Source organism: Thalassophryne amazonica, chromosome 21 (assembly GCF_902500255.1).
Source record: "Thalassophryne amazonica chromosome 21, fThaAma1.1, whole genome shotgun sequence".
Lineage (NCBI taxonomy): Eukaryota > Metazoa > Chordata > Actinopteri > Batrachoidiformes > Batrachoididae > Thalassophryne > Thalassophryne amazonica.
Window position 1 is genome coordinate 7634931 of NC_047123.1, and position 17765 is coordinate 7652695.

At 40.4% G+C, this 17765-nt stretch overlaps 1 protein-coding gene and 1 long non-coding RNA gene across 3 annotated transcripts in view; one reads left to right on the plus strand and one right to left on the minus strand.

Annotated features, from left to right (window-relative positions):
* The window catches only part of LOC117502538 (exostosin-1), an 851279-nt gene that overhangs the window by 263027 nt on the left and 570487 nt on the right, over positions 1-17765 (minus strand). The gene's annotated exons all lie outside the window — the stretch shown is intronic.
* Positions 1588-16703, plus strand: LOC117502543. Of its 2 annotated transcripts, none has more exons than XR_004558339.1 (4): positions 1588-1721; positions 1825-1913; positions 2678-2687; positions 2810-2867. It is a non-coding gene; the product is annotated as an uncharacterized LOC117502543 (long non-coding RNA). The 2 variants fall into 2 exon arrangements; XR_004558338.1 differs by lacking the exon at positions 2810-2867 and adding an exon at positions 16693-16703 and having other exon boundaries at positions 1589-1721.

Genomic DNA, 17765 nt, shown 5'->3' on the forward strand with positions numbered 1-17765 from the left:
GGACTTACTATCTCAAATTCACTGAAAGATCTGTATCTCTTCTGGTTACTGAGATACAGGCAATTAAAGGAATTCACATTTTCCAAATTTCATGAAGATCAAAGCAAAGATTTAACAAGAATAGTTTTCTATGTACTCAGATGGTTGTTTTCTGGTTTTTTTTTTAGCTCTTAAAATCAATCCTTCAGTGTAATTAGTAAAATATAATGATTTCAGAAATGTGTAGAATTGTATTCATTAGTCCCCATTGAAGTCCACACATGTTTTGTAGTATCACTGCAGTGCCTTAAGGCCCCTTCACACATAGTGCGAATATGTACAACTCCAGGGCGACACCCATTGGAGCAGCTGGTATGTGTGCACCACGAAACATCGCACAGACGGGGAGGCGTGCACGATGCTGGTGCAACAGTTCTTGCACATGGGAACACAGTACCACCAACTGCACAATGGGTATATTTTTCAAGTTTTAATAATCTTGTCAACATAGGAATGGATAAACAGTTTCAAAACTAATATTGATGAGTTAATTTATTCTTAAGTGTATGATAAAGGGATATTTTCAAGTTTTTAATATTGTTATGAACAAAGGAATAGAGGCAAATAGTTAATATGCCTGCAGTGATTGCATGATATGTGAATTATTTCAAGCAGACCTTCATCCTCCTCCACAATCATATTCGGTCTGCAAGCTGTACCGACCCATTTAACTATCACAGCTCAGAGTTGTTGCCAGTGGAATTGTCCAACAAATCTGTGTTAACTCGCTATTATTGTCTTCACCTTGGCAGTCGTATACCAAATACATTGAGTGGTTCCATTACATCACTGTTAGTGTCAAATTGTAACAACCATACAGAAAAAAAGGAAGCAGCCACGGCATTGCCATGTGAGTCACGGTATAGTTTTGGTCAGTTTTCCAGTTATTTTTGTGTACCTCCCACACATATACATTTCAGACAAGATTTCTGGTATATATGTGCCAGTTGACATGAGGTGTGAAATGACATATACAAACAGTGAGATAAATTAAATAGTCTTTTAATTACTTCTAATTACAGAGTAACTAGTGTTGCACCAAAAGTCCTTTGTTTCCTGGAAAAAAAACAAAAAAAACAAAAAAACTGAAAATGCAAGGGAAAACAACTTCTGTGTATTTTAATGCATCTTGATGTAAACATCAGGATATAAAAGGAGACAATCTAAGTGATACGTCTTCTTCACATTTTAAATTCAGTCATAAATGTCTTCAGTGTTAAACAGAAACTAAATGGTTCCAACACTTTTGAAAGGAATTGTTTGACAAGCTGAAGACAATGTTAATCTGTTTAACATTTAAAAATAACTTGCAAAAACAAGTCATAAAGTTATAAAATGGCTTGTCAAGAAGTGTTCTATAGAATGAACGTGTTTGTCGAATCACCCAGATGCCCAGATGTGTGTGAAGATTTGAGGAAGTGTTGAGTGTCGAGGCCTCGAGTGATCGCACACTTTCATGGTTGAGATCCTATCAACAACCTACGACTCTGAAATGCAATGAGACTGTATTTCATCAAATTCCTGTAATATTGCTAAATCGTACACAATGACAGAACAAATTCTTACCTGTCTGTATAAAGAGGGGCACATCTGCCAGCCAGTAGGCACAGATATCAGCACCTACTGTCAATCACATACTTTGCTCTCTCTTACAAGTCTTTTGACTCTGAATAAAGCATCAGGTAAGAACTAAATGTTTGTCCATTTCCATGTGAGTAAAATGATTTATTCGGGTATTTAATCAAACATAAATACTGTCACTGTTCATTTTGTTCTTGTTTTCAGGATGAAGTGTGCTGCTCTCTTTCTGGTGTTATCAGTCATCATCTTCATGGCTGAACCTGGAGTGGGTCAACAGACCCACATTGGACACGGTTATAAACCAGTGATATAAAGTCAATTCCAGGAGTGATAGTTTGACATGTTGATACTCAAAAAAGCAAAAAAAAATATTCATGAAATATCAACAATATTAATGACATTTCAAACTGCTGACATTTCTTTTTTTTTGGGGGGGGGGGGGGGGGTGCACAAAAGGACATGTTGTTTAAGCATACATGCAAAGTTTAGTGTTTTATTTGCATTTGAGACAGATCACTGCTAAATGCTCATATAATAAGAAATCCTGCACTGAAAGCATCTGCTAAAACTGTTTTTTTTTTGTTTTTTTTACTCAAATCTGTTGGTGAATAACTAAGAATAAATAAATAAATAAAAACAATACTAACAAAATTCCAAATTTGACAAGAAATTTTGGACAAAACCTGCAAGAAATAAATTTTGTTGTTGATCGGGGAACGTGAAAGATCACATCATTCTTCAACACTTATTTTGTCAAAAACTGAAAAGAATGTTGACCTTTAGAGTGACGTGGATCAATGTGACAGTACGCTAGTACGTGGTGTGTGTGTGTGTGTGTTGTGGAGAGAGATATCAATATCAAATATGATTTTCTTTATTGTGTTTCATTCATTTACAAGATTTGGTTGTTTTAAAATTCTTGTTGTCTGTTTTCATTTATGATACTGACATGTTGAAATTTTATTCATTCTTTACGTCACTATAAGAACATTACTATTTTATTGTTATTACAATGATTATTATTATGTGCTGACTGCCTTTTATGCTTTTCTTTTAGGTGGCAGTGGGTAAGGACTTGTACTATTGTCTCTCTTTACATCTTCTTACATGTCGACAAAACAATTTATTTCATAACTGAACACTCTTGCTCATCATATTGAGGAAATTAATCCTAATCTCTCTGTGACAGAAACATCCAGGTTGGAGGAAAACAGCTTGAAAAGCGTCAAATGTCGTTTTGAAGACGATAACTTGCCAGACCTTACGTATTCGTCGTGAACCTGTGACGGCTCGTCTGAATGGGACGTCTGAAGATTTGATCTTTCTGCAGCTATGACCATGAATACCAGATATTCAAACTTGCTTCTTGCTTGAACAAATAAGGCTGAATAAAAAAACAATGTTAAATTGCCCCATTAAAGTGCATGCAGCTTTTCTTTAAATACAATTTTTAAAAGATTGTATTGCAATAAATGAGCATTCTAAAAGTTTCATAATATTCTCCTTTGTCTTTTTTTAACTATTGATGAAATGTTTGGAGAAAACCTGAAATGATGCTGAGGTGGTGGCATTCAAAAAATGATCAAAATCAACATAACCTACATTTGATGGATGAGCAGTCATTTGTATAACCAGCAGAAATATGTGTTGGTTAGAATGAAAAATTAATCATGCAATAAATACACAATTGTTGTGTCCAAATGATATTAGTCAGAGAAATAATTGTTTGGAAAAAAGACTGTAAATAGTGACCACAGGTGCTGTCTTTTTTGTGGGATAACAATCATTATTGTCGCCATCTTTCAAGTTAAAGAAATAAAAACAGCTTTGATCAAATGACATGTCAATCAAAGCCAGTGGCCAAATTTAAAAAAGTATTTATTGACCTTCAGAGATCATCAACCATCATCATCATGCTCATTATCACATCACTGGTGCCCAGTTATCAGAAGATATTAGGGGTGTGGTCACTTTGACTGACGCCTCGTCTGTTGATGCTGCAATTGGTCAGATGTGTCAGAGCGCGCGCGGGCTGCAGTTATTGTGAAGGCCCTTCATGTTTATTACATTTATTCAACGGTGTTACTATTTGTAGCACATATCATAACATTAAGTCATTAATGCACGATTACTGGGAAAATAAAGTGGACATACAACCCCAACTACAATGAAGTTGGGACGTTGTGTAAAATGTAAATAAAACAGAATACAATGATTTACAAATCCTCTTCAACCTTATTCAATGAATACACCACAATTAGAAGACATTTAATGTTGAAACTGATAAACGTTTTTGTTTTTGTGCAAATATTTGCTCATTTTGAAATGGATGCCTGTAACACGTTTCAAAAAAGCCGGGGACAGTGGTATGTTTACACAGGTGTTACATTACCTTTCCTTCTAACAACACTCAATAAGCATTTGGGAACTGAAGACAGAAATTGTTGAAGTTTTGTAGGTGGAATTCTTTCCCATTCTTGCTTGATATACGACTTCAGTTGTTCAACAGTCCGGGGTCTCCGCTGTCGTATTTTGTGCTTCATAATGCACCACACATTTTCAATTGGCGACAGGTCTGGACTGCAGGCAGGCCAGTCTAGTACCCGCACTCTTTTACTACAAACTCTATTACTGGACTGGGTTGCTTGACGTCAAGCAACCCAGTCCAGTCGAAGATTCAAGCTTGTCTACTCATCTGATCTTGTCTGTACATAATTACAGACATTTACATTTTTTTTTTTTTTGAAGTATCACGGACTACATCATTATAATTATTTTTGAACTACCATCCCCAAAAGGCTCAGCCATTCAGAAGCAACGATGGGGTGAGAATCACCACTTTGTGAACAACTGCGTGAAAAAAAACAGTTTAAGAACATGTTTCTCAATGTTCAATTGCAAGGAATTTAGGGATTCCATCATCTACAGTCCATAATAATCAGAACATTCAGAGAATCTGGAGAACTTTCTACACGTAAGCGGCAAGGCCGAAAATTAACACTGAATGCCCGTGACCTGAATTGAATGCCGGTGCTATTTCTTCTAAAACTCACACACACACACACACACACACACACACACACACACACACACACACACACACACACACACACACACACACACACACCACACACACACACACACACACACACACACACACACTATGCAATAAGCCAACTGGAGGCATGAAGAGCTGTTCGGATGAAAACCTGGTCAGATTTCTGCAGTGTTGTATAGTAACAAAGTAAAAATACTTCACTACTGTACATAAGTACGTTTTGGGAGACTCCGTACTTTACTTGAGGTTTTTTTTTTTTAATTCAGCTTACTTTCACTTTTACTTCACTACATTTCCAACCTTAATTGCATACTTCTACTCCGATACATTTTCTATGCGCCATGCCGTTACTCGTTACAAAAAAAACCCAAACACACACACACACACACACACACACGAAAAAAGTCATGTTTTCACCCAGAGACACTACTGATTACTAGTGACTGCAACGAAGTCAGGCCGACTTGTCATGAGCCATGTCCGATAGGCTTTTTTGCAGTTGCGCACTTGGGGGGTGTTTGTCAGGAAAATGATCATTTCTCTACATTGATTACAGACCTGCAGCGGGTCTGTAATCAGTTTTTCTGCAGCGCGGCTTTGCTTTGAACCTTGAACCAATCGAAGCAGTGATTCGCAGGTCGAAGCAGTGCTTCGAGCTACGATTCGTGGATTTTATTTCGCTTTATCCTCATTTTTTCCCCCAGTAAAACCCTGAAGAGCAACAGTCTGTGAGTAATATTTAATATTTTTATGTTAAACCGACCTGTTATACGAGGTCTGTCAATAAAGTAACTGACCTTTTTATTTTTTTCAAAAACTATATGGATTTGAATCACGTGCGATTACATCAGCCAACCTTGAACCCTCGTGTGCATGCGTGAGTTTTGTCACACGTCGGTGACGTCATTCGACTGTGGGCAGGCTTTGAGTGAGGAGTGGTCCACCTCCTGTCGGAATTCTTTTGTCTTTTGCTTGATCAAAATTTTTTTCAAAATCTGTGAGGGACATCGAAGTGGACATCATTCGAGAAATTGAGCTGGTTTTCGGTGAAAATTTTAACGGCTGATGAGAGATTAAGGCGTGATGCTGTCGCTTTAAGGACTCCCCACGGAGCGGGACGGCGCTCCAAATTTAAGCCTCTGTTGACCCAGGATGTCATGAGAGAACAGAGAAGTCTCAGGAGAGGTTGGGATCAGCAGTTTATCTGGACATTCCACTGTTAAAAGGAGATTTTTTAATGAAAGAAAGCCGCGGTCGGGTCCGCGTGTTGGGACGCAGCTCGGCGGGAGCGCGCCGCCACAGGAAAACCACCTCTGCTGGAGCCTTAAGGACAAGTGGAACATGTCCAGCTGTTTAAACAATTTCTCGATACTCACTCAACTGACTGCCATCAAAAGCCGCCTGTTTTTACAAATGGTGATCAACACGGAGGGTGTTTGTAACAATAATAACTGTTTTGTAGCACAAAAACAATGTGAGAGCACAGATTCAGCACATTATAGGAACAGTGAATGTACTGTTTAAATGCAACACAATCATGTTACTGGTCATGAATCTGTTTTCACAGTTAAAAGAAAACAACACCATCCCAATCAATATCTAATAAATATTAGATATTGGTGAAAAGTGTGAATCCTGTTATAAAGAGTGGACAAAATAAGGATCGTCCTCCTCTTCCTCTGCACATGACCAATGGTCTTGGACATAAACAAGGTAATGAACTGACATGAATGAAGCGCCTTGGGGCAACTGTTTGTTGTGATTTGGCGCTATATAAATAAAATTGATTTGATTTGATATCATGTCCACATGAGCCAGTGCAGCATGTCTAGCAAGAGTCGTGCTGAAGACACTGCGTCATGTGGATCATAACTCACATGGTGGACATGACATTCAGATTGCCAGCTGAGTGATCATGATCAGATGGATGGTTTCACATCTTAACACATTGTGTTCACTGACTCACTGTCAGTTCCAGCTAAAGTGAGTCGCTGGCCAGCGATCAGCGGAAACACCCCCTGTGTCTACAGCGCTATGAGGAAAGCGAACACACGTGACTGAGTTCACACCTTTCCCCTTATTGTATGTATGTTTTATTTATTTTCCACTCTTTCTATCTGTCATGTGGACTACAATTTACGTGGTGGAAGGATCATTAGCCTGGACAACCGGCTGATAGCACAGTTCACATCATGCCATGCGAGCTCAGACATTGTTGGGTGGTCCTCATCTGATCTTGACTGTATGTAATTATCAGCACATCATGAGAACATAAGAGCATGCCCACACATGTACATTGTGTGGAGTGTTGTTCGTGTTGTTCATAGCATGATTTGTGTTCTCGGGTGAGTTGTGAGTACACAGCAGTCAGCTGTTCCAGCTGGACATTACAGCCGTCCAGATGCGCACTGTGCTGGACAGTGATCACTTTGTATGTCACGTGACATGGATTATTTATCCCATTTGTGGCATTGCAATATGCGTGCAAATATGTTTCTATTTACCGTGCAAATTTGGTTCCATACATTTTGTACCTTTGTATGCTGTGAACCCGTCCCATGCACAAAGTAGTGGGTGGGGGGGGGGGCATTTAGCTACACTGGCGTAGTTTGTTTTGCTGATGGACTATGATTTAAATGAGCTAATTGACAGTGCTAATTCTTCTAACACACACACACAAATAATCTGGAGACAATAAGAGCTGTTTGGATGAAAACCTGGTCAGATTTCTGATGTGATTTTTCACTGGACTGGCGAAGTACACAAAGTGTTTTCGTTTTTTTTTTTGTTTTTTTTTTGGAAGTTTCATGGACTACATCATTATAATTATTTTTGAACTAGCATCCTCAAAAGGCTCAGCCATTCACAAGCAAAGATGTGGTGAGGATCACCACTTTGTGAACAACTGCATGAAAAAATACTCCAACAGTTTAAGAACAATGTTTTAATGTTCAATGGCAGGAAATTTAGGGATTCCATCATACAGTCCATAATATAATCAGAACATTCAGACGTACACGTACACGTAAGCGGCAAGGCCGAAAACTAAACCTGAATGCCCGTGACCTTAAGTGAATTCCGGTGCTATTTCTTCTAAAACACACACACACACACACACACACACACACACACACACACACACACACACACACCCACACACACACACACACACACAACCACACCACACACACACACACACACGATGCAATAAGCCATCTGTAGGCATGAAGAGCTGTTCAGATGAAAACCTGGTCAGATTTCTGAAGCGATTTTTCAGTGGACTGGGGAAGTACACAACGTTGTTATTATTTTATTTTTGGAAGTATCACAGACTACATCATTATAGTTATTTTTGATCTATCTAACTGTTTTTGCAATCAATGTTGGACTCCTATTTAATGTCCGTGTTGGACTGTTGATGTGAAAGCACTCGTGATGAACACCAGAATGTAAGTCCTTTTTCTCTTATTTAAAACTAATATAACATCAAATGACAAGGATCTATTTTACATGTTATATGAAACAAATAATAAATGTTTTTACATTCTTTCAATGGAACGAATATTTAATTCGGTCAAATCTGGAACATATTCAACTTTGCTTTGCCTTGTTGAATGGAACATTCCATTTTCACCTTAGGGAATATTCATACCATTGAACTCATAAACAAACACATCATACAAGAAGAAAGCATCATAAACTCAAGGACTTGGACCTTCACCCCTTTTCTCTCTCTTCTAAGTCCCTGTTAGTAAATGATATAATAATTGATCAACATATTGATTTATTCTGCCTTACAGAAGCCTGGTTACAGCAGGATGAATATGTTAGTTTAAATGAGTCAACACCCCCGAGTCACACAAACTGTCAGAATGCTCGTAGCACAGGCCGAGGGGGAGGATAGCAGCAATCTTCGACTCCAGCTTTTAATTAATCAAAAACCCGGACAGAGCTTTAATTCATTTGAAAGCTTGACTCTTAGTCTTGTCCATCCAAATTGGAAGTCCCAAAACCAGTTTTATTTGTTGTTATCTATCGTCCACCTGGTCATTACTATGAGATTCTCTGTGAATTTTCAGACCTTTTGTCTGACTTAGTGCTTAGCTCAGATAAGATAATTATAGTGGGCGATTTTAACATCCACATAGATGCTGAGAATGACAGCCTCAACACTGCATTTAATTTATTATTAGACTCAACTGGCTTCGCTCAAAATGTAAATGAGTCCACCCACCACTTTAAACATACTTTAGATCTTGTTCTGACTTATGGTATGGAAATTGAAGACTTAAGTATTGTCTGAAAACCCCCTTCTGTCTGATCATTCTTAATAACATTTACATTTACTTTAATGGACTACCCAGCAGTGGGGAATAAGTTTCATTACAGCAGAAGTCTTTCGGAAAGCGCTGCAACTAGGTTTAAAGATATGATTCCTTCTTTGTTATGTTCTCCAAAGCCATATACCAACACAGTGCAGAGTAGCTACCTAAATTCTGTGAGTGAGACAGATTATCATCAATAGTTTTACATCCTCATTGAGCACATCTTTGGATGTTGTAGCTCCTCTGAAAAAGAGAGCCTTAAATCAGAAGTGCATGACTCCATGGTAACTCACAAACTCGCAGCTTAAAGCAGATAACCCGTAAGTTGGAGAGGAAATGGCATCTCACTAATTTAGAAGATCTTCACTTAGCCTGGAAAAAGAGTCTGTTGCTCTATAAAAAAAGCCATCCATAAAGCTAGGACATCTTACTACTCATCATTAATTGAAGAAAATAAGAACAACCCCAGGTTTTTTTCAGCACTGCAGCCAGGCTGACTAAGAGTCAGAGCTCTATTGAGCCGAGTATTCCTTTAACTTTAACTAGTAATGACTTCATGACTTTCTTTGCGAATAAAATTTTAACTATTAGAGAAAAAATTACTCATAACCATCCCAGAGACATATCGTTATCTTTGGCTGCTTTCAGTAATGCTGGTATTTGGTTAGACTCTTTCTCTTCGATTGTTCTGTCTGAGTTATTTTCATTAGTTACTTCCTCTAAACCATCAACATGTCTATTAGACCCCATTCTTACCAGGCTGCTCAAGGAAGCACTACCATTAATTAATGCTTCTATCTTAAATATGATCAACCTATCTTTATTAGTTGGCTATGTACCACAGGCTTTTAAGGTGGCAGTAATTAAACCATTACTTAAAAAGCCATCACTTGACCCAGCTATCTTAGCTAATTATAGGCCAATCTCCAACCTTCCTTTTCTCTCAAAAATTCTTGAAAGGGTAGTTGTAACTGTTGACCATAAATTTTATTACAGAGATTAGAGCATGCCATAGGTATTAAAGGCACTGCGCTGTGGTGGTTTGAATCATATTTATCTAATAGATTACAATTTGTTCATGTAAATGGGGAGTCTTCTTCACAGACTAAGGTTAATTATGGCGTTCCACAAGGTTCTGTGAGCAAGCACTTGGCTACAGTGGGAAGGAAAACTCCCTTTTAACAGGAAGAAACCTCCAGCAGAACCAGGCTCAGGGAGGGGCAGTCTTCTGCTGGGACTGGTTGGGGCTGAGGGAGAGAACCAGGAAAAAGACATGCTGTGGAGGGGAGCAGAGATCGATCACTAATGATTAAATGCAGATTGGTGCATACAGAGCAAAAAGAGAAAGAAACAGTGCATCATGGGAACCCCCCAGCAGTCTACATCTATAGCAGCATAACTAAGGGATGGTTCAGGGTCACATGATCCAGCCCTAACTATAAGCTTTAGCAAAAAGGAAAGTTTTAAGCCTAATCTTAAAAGTAGAGAGGGTGTCTGTCTCCCTGATCTGAATTGGGAGCTGGTTCCACAGGAGAGGAGCCTGAAAGCTGAAGGCTCTCCCTCCCATTCTACTCTTACAAACCCTAGGAACTACAAGTAAGCCTGCAGTCTGAGAGCGAAGCGCTCTATTGGGGTGATATGGTACTACGAGGTCCCTAAGATAAGATGGGACCTGATTATTCAAAACCTTATAAGTAAGAAGAAGAATTTTAAATTCTATTCTAGAATTAACAGGAAGCCAATGAAGAGAGGCCAATATGGGTGAGATATGCTCTCTCCTTCTAGTCCCCGTCAGTACTCTAGCTGCAGCATTTTGAATTAACTGAAGGCTTTTTAGGGAACTTTTAGGACAACCTGATAATAATGAATTACAATAGTCCAGCCTAGAGGAAATAAATGCATGAATTAGTTTTTCAGCATCACTCTGAGACAAGACCTTTCTGATTTTAGAGATATTGCGTAAATGCAAAAAGCAGTCCACATGTTTGTTTAATATGCACTTTGAATGACATATCCTGATCAAAATGACTCAAGATTTCTCACAGTATTACTAGAGGTCAGGGTAATGCCATCCAGAGTAAGGATCTGGTTAGACACCATGTTTCTAAGATTTGTGGGGCCAAGAACAATAACTTCAGTTTTATCTGAGTTTAAAAGCAGGAAATTAGAGGTCATCCATGTCTTTATGCCTGTAAGACAATCCTGCAGTTTAGCTAATTGGGTGTGTCCTCTGGCTTCATGGATAGATAAAGCTGGGTATCATCTGCGTAACAATGAAAATTTAAGCAATACCGTCTAATAATACTGCCTAAGGGAAGCATGTATAAAGTGAATAAAATTGGTCCTAGCACAGAACCTTGTGGAACTCCATTATTAGCTTTAGTCTGTGAAGAAGATTCCCCATTTACATGAACAAATTGTAATCTATTAGACAAATATGATTCAAACCACCGCAGTGCAGTGCCTTTAATACCTATGGCATGCTCTAATCTCTGTAATAAAATTTTATGGTCAACAGTATCAAAAGCAGCACTGAGGTCTAACAGAACAAGCACAGAGATGAGTCCACTGTCCGAGGCCATAAGAAGATCATATGTAACCTTCACTAATGCTGTTTCTGTACTATGATGAATTCTAAAACCTGACTGAAACTCTTCAAATAGACCATTCCTCTGCAGATGATCAGTTAGCTGTTTTACAACTACCCTTTCAAGAATTTTTGAGAGAAAAGGAAGGTTGGAGATTGGCCTATAATTAGCTACGATAGCTGGGTCAAGTGATGGCTTTTTAAGTAATGGTTTAATTACTGCCACCTTAAAAGCCTGTGGTACATAGCCAACTAACAAAGATAGATTGATCATATTTAAGATCGAAGCATTAAATAATGGTAGGGCTTCCTTGAGCAGCCTGGTAGGAATGGGGTCTAATAAACATGTTGATGGTTTGGATGAAGTAACTAATGAAAATAACTCAGACAGAACAATCGGAGAGAAAGAGTCTAACCAAATACCGGCATCACTGAAAGCAGCCAAAGATAACGATACGTTATGAGTAATTTTTTCTCTAATAGTTAAAATTTTGTTAGCAAAGAAAGTCATGAAGTCATTACTAGTTAAAGTTAATGGAATACTCAGCTCAATAGAGCTCTGACTCTTTGTCAGCCTGGCTACAGTGCTGAAAAGAAACCTGGGGTTGTTCTTATTTTCTTCAATTAGTGATGAGTAGAAAGATGTCCTAGCTTTACGGAGGGCTTTTTTTTATAGAGCAACAGCCTCTTTTTCCAGGCTAAGTGAAGATCTTCTAAATTAGTGAGACGCCATTTCCTCTCCAACTTACGGGTTATCTACTTTAAGCTACGAGTTTGTGAGTTATACCACGGAGTCAGGCACTTCTGATTTAAAGCTCTCTTTTTTAGAGGAGCTACAGCATCCAAAGTTGTCTTCAATGAGGATGTAAAACTATTGACGAGATACTCTATCTCACTTACAGAGTTTAGGTAGCTACTCTGCACTGTGTTGGTATATGGCATTAGAGAACATAAAGAAGGAATCATATCCTTAAACCTAGTTACAGCGCTTTCTGAAAGACTTCTAGTGTAATGAAACTTATTCCCCACTGCTGGGTAGTCCATCAGAGTAAATGTAAATGTTATTAAGAAATGATCAGACAGAAGGGAGTTTTCAGGGAATACTGTTAAGTCTGAGCAAAGCCAATAGAGTCTAATAATAGATTAAATGCAGTGTTGAGGCTGTCATTCTCAGCATCTGTGTGGATGTTAAAATCGCCCACTATAATTATCTTATCTGAGCTAAGCACTAAGTCAGACAAAAGGTCTGAAAATTCACAGAGAAACTCACAGTAACGACCAGGTGGACGATAGATAATAACAAATAAAACTGTTTTTTGGGACTTCCAATTTGGATGGACAAGACTAAGAGTCAAGCTTTCAAATGAATTAAAGCTCTGTCTGGGTTTTTGATTAATTAATAAGCTGGAATGGAAGATTGCTGCTAATCCTCCGCCCCGGCCCGTGCTACAAGCATTCTGACAGTTAGTGTGACTCGGGGGTGTTGACTCATTTAAACTAACATATTCATCCTGCTGTAACCAGGTTTCTGTAAGGCAGAATAAATCAATATGTTGATCAATTATTATATCATTTACCAACAGGGACTTAGAAGAGAGAGACCTAATGTTTAATAGACCACATTTAACTGTTTTAGTCTGTGGTGCAGTTGAAGGTGCTATATTATTTTTTCTTTTTGAATTTTTATGCTTAAATAGATTTTTGCTGGTTATTGGTAGTCTGGGAGCAGGCACCGTCTCTACGGGGATGGGGTAATGAGGCGATGGCAGGGGGAGAGAAGCTGCAGAGAGGTGTGTAAGACTACAACTCTGCTTCCTGGTCCCAACCCTGGATAGTCACGGTTTGGAGGATTTAAGAAAATTGGCCAGATTTCTAGAAATGAGAGCTGCTCCATCCAAAGTGGGATGGATGCCGTCTTCCTAACAAGACCAGGTTTTCCCCAGAAGCTTTGCCAATTATCTATGAAGCCCACCTCATTTTTTGGACACCACTCAGACAGCCAGCAATTCAAGGAGAACATGCGGCTAAACATGTCACTCCCGGTCTGATTGGGGAGGGGCCCAGAGAAAACTACAGAGTCCGACATTGTTTTTGCAAAGTTACACACCGATTTAATGTTAATTTTAGTGACCTCCGATTGGCGTAACCGGGTGTCATTACTGCCGACGTGAATTACAATCTTACCAAATTTACGCTTAGCCTTAGCCAGCAGTTTCAAATTTCCTTCAATGTCGCCTGCTCTGGCCCCCGGAAGACAATTGACTATGGTTGCTGGTGTCGCTAACTTCACATTTCTCAAAACAGAGTCGCCAATAACCAGAGTTTGATCCTCGGTGGGTGTGTCGCCGAGGGGAAAAACGGTTAGAGATGTGAACGGGTTGACGGTGTACACGGGGCTTCTGTTTAGGGCTACGCTTCCTCCTCACAGTCACCCAGTCAGCCTGCTTTCCAGGCTGCTCGGGATCTGCCAGGGGGTAACTAACGGCGGCTAAGCTACCTTGGTCCGCACCGACTACAGGGGCCTGGCTAGCTGTAGAATTTTCCACGGTGCGGAGCCGAGTCTCCAATTCGCCCAGCCTGGCCTCCAAAGCTACGAATAAGCTACACTTATTACATGTACCATTACTGCTAAAGGAGGCCGGAATAACTAAACATTTCACACCCAGAGCAGAAAAGTGCGGGAGAGACAGGAGAAGCCGCCATGCTAAATCGGCTAAGAGCTAGTAGCTATGCTAAGCTAGCGGATTCCTAAAAACACGCAAAGTGAATAATGTGTAAATAATTTAGAGGTGATTCAGCAGAAGGAGTGCTTTAGTTAAGGCACGTAAAGATTACACTGGGAAACAAATCGTAATCTAGATAACTAGATCAATCTAACTGCGCAGATTAAACAGCTAACAGATACAGAAAAACACCGCTGTGCTCCGGAACAGGAAGTGATACAATACCGCAGTGAGAGCCAACCACCAGTAGAGGCAAGCAAGAGTCCATTGCTTAAATTTTCATTGTTACACAGATGATACCCAGCTTTATCTATCCATGAAGCCAGAGGACACACACCAATTAGTTAAACTACACGAATGTCTTACAGACATTCAGACATGGATGATCTCTAATTTCCTGCTTTTAAATTCAGATAAAACTGAAGTTATTGTACTTGGCCCAACAAATCTTAGAAACATGGTGTCTAACCAGATCCTTACTCTGGATGGCATTACCCTGACCTCTAGTAATACTGTGAGAAATCTGGGAGTCATTTTTGATCAGGATATCTCCTTCTATGTGCATATTAAGGAAATATGTAGGACTGCTTTTTTGCATTTGCACAATATCTCTAAAATTAGAAAGGTCTTGTCTCAGAGTGATGCTGAAAAACTATTCATGCATTTATTTCCTCTAGGCTGGACTATTGTAATTCATTATTAACAGGTTGTCCTAAAAGTTCCCTGAAAAGCCTTCAGTTAATTCCAATGCTGCAGCTAGAGTACTGACAGGGACTAGAAGGAGAGAGCATATTTCACCCATATTGGCCTCTCTTCATTGGCTTCCTGTTAATTCTGAAGAATTTAAAATTCTTCTTCTTACTTATAAGGTGTTTGTATAATCAGGATGTCTCTTCTATTCTTACTTATACACACAAAAGTCATTGTATTGTTAATCATACATACACTATAATCATGAAAAATGAGTGATAGCAGTCCATTTTGCAGTAATAGTACATTGTCCTTTCTTTCCAACAATGATACATGTACAGTACTGTTTCAGCAGTAGCCTCACTTTGCCAACAGGGCTTCACTTTGTGTTGGATGCCTTTCACATTTGAATTAAACTGAAAATCAATACCCAACAGTACTTTTTCGGTACGTTACTCACTGAAATAACAAATCCAAAATTTTGTCTTCATCATGAAACTGTATAATTGGTGATATAATTTCTCCAGTCACAGCCAGAGAAGCCTATAACTTCTTCTGGGTGTCTTGGTGGCTTTCCTCACTCAGCTTTTGAGAACTGTCTACTCCACGCAGATTTACCATAGAGTGCCATATTGTTTGTATTTCTTCATGACTATTGTAAACAAGTCCAAGACATATTCACTGGTTTTGGAAATGTTCATGTATCCATGCCCTGAATTGTCTGACGAAAACTGGCAATAAAACCAATTATTTACAGATATTATACCAAAGCATCCCTTTACTTATGCAACCCATCTTGGCTTTAATTTTTTTTATTTTAATTATTCCAAGTTGTCGAGATTTGCTTTGAGTTGAGTTTAAGCAAGATAATTTTAGAAATTTTTATACTGAGAAGCCTGATTTACATTTTGTATGTGCAATGGCATAAATCTATAAAGCAAGAAGCACTTATGTGATTGTGAGTATGTGGCCTCCATCTCTCTGACTATTTGTCAGATGGGCCTCAGCTTTCAGATAGGCCTTGGGGATAGCACGATGATCTCCATCCTTTATTATGAACATTTTGGGAAGTCATTTTCAAAACCTTTATTTTGATTACCATTGTAATATTTGTACTTCCAAGATGGCATAGCTCGGAGATATTACTGGTAGCGAAGTTAAGAAACATCAGATAGTTCATGTTGCTTGTACCATTTCACAATAAAATGTTTAATGCCAGCATCCCAACAATTACTTTTACGGTAAAATGCATGCTTACGACTGAGTTTAAGTTGACAACACCAAGGAGCTCAAATCCATTTTTTTGCTAACACCAACAAATTTCCCACTATTTGTACAATGTGTTGGGAAAGTGTAGTGACACGGACCCACAACAGGGGGCGCAAATGAACGGTCAATAGATGAGCCAAAAAGTAACAATTTAATGTTGTGAATGTGCACAACGAACATACAGACAATCACAGAATATCATTACAGTCAATACACAGAGGTGACGTGTGGGCAGGCTTGAGGATAGAAGACGTCTGTCCTAAGAAGAGCCGGAACCACACGATTTCCGCCGCCCCAGAACCTGGTGAATACTGGAGCCGCCAAGTCCTGAATTCCCAGGTGATCACCGTCCCCGACTGTCGGATCTGGTACTGCTGGCGAAGAACAAAGACAGTCAAGTGTGGGTGTGTGTACACCCAGTAACAACAACGGTGGGAATGCCACCTCCACCTCTCATTCAATATGTTGCAGCGGTCTCAGCTGAAAAGGAGCGCCGTCTTGCACAGCCTCCTCACAAACGACCGGTTCTCCTGCAAATTCTCACAATAACAGAGTTACAAATCTCACAAAAAGGCTGAGAGTATTACCTCCTATGAAGTATGATATCTCGGCAACGAGGTGGAGATGACGTCTGGTCTTTATGGAGTGAGATGATGTTGAGTAGATGGGTGACAGCTGTCAAGAGGTAATGAGCGACAGCTGTCACCCCCGGCTGTGTCCATGGCGGCAGCGCCCTCTCGTGCCTGAAGCCCGCACTTCAGGCAGGGCGCCCTCTGGTGGTGGGCCAGCAGTACCTCCTCTTCTGGCGGCCCACACAACAGGACCCCCCCCTCAACGGGCGCCTCCTGGTGCCCGACCAGGTTTGTCGGGGTGTCGGCGGTAGAAGTCGGCCAGGAGGGCCGGATCCAGGATGAAGCTCCTCTTCACCCAGGAGCGTTCTTCGGGTCCATACCCCTCCCAGTCCACCAAGTACTGGAACCCCCGACCCATCCGACGGACGTCCAGGAGCCGGAGCACCGTCCAAGCCGGCTCTCCGTCGATGATCCGAGCAGGAGGCGGCGCCGGTCTGGGAGCACGAGGGGTGAGGTGTGGTGAGGTTTGATGCGGGACACGTGGAAAACCGGATGGATCCGCAGTGAAGCCAGGAGTTGGAGCTTCACTGCGGCAGGACTGAGGACTTTGAGGATCCTGAAGGGGCCAATGTACCTGTCCTGAAGTTTTGGGGAGTCCACCTGGAGGGGGATGTCCTTCGTGGAAAGCCACACTCCTGCCCGGGCTGGTAAGCAGGGGCCGGGGATCGCCGGCGGTCTGCATGGGTCTTCGCCCTCGTCCGGGCCTTCAACAAGGCAGAACGGCGGAGCGCCACACCGACGGCACTTCCGCAGGTGGGCCTGGACCGAGGGCACACCGACCTCTCCCTCCACCACGGGAAACAACGGGGGCTGATACCCCAAAACACCTCAAATGGGGAGAGGCCGGTGGCAGAAGACATC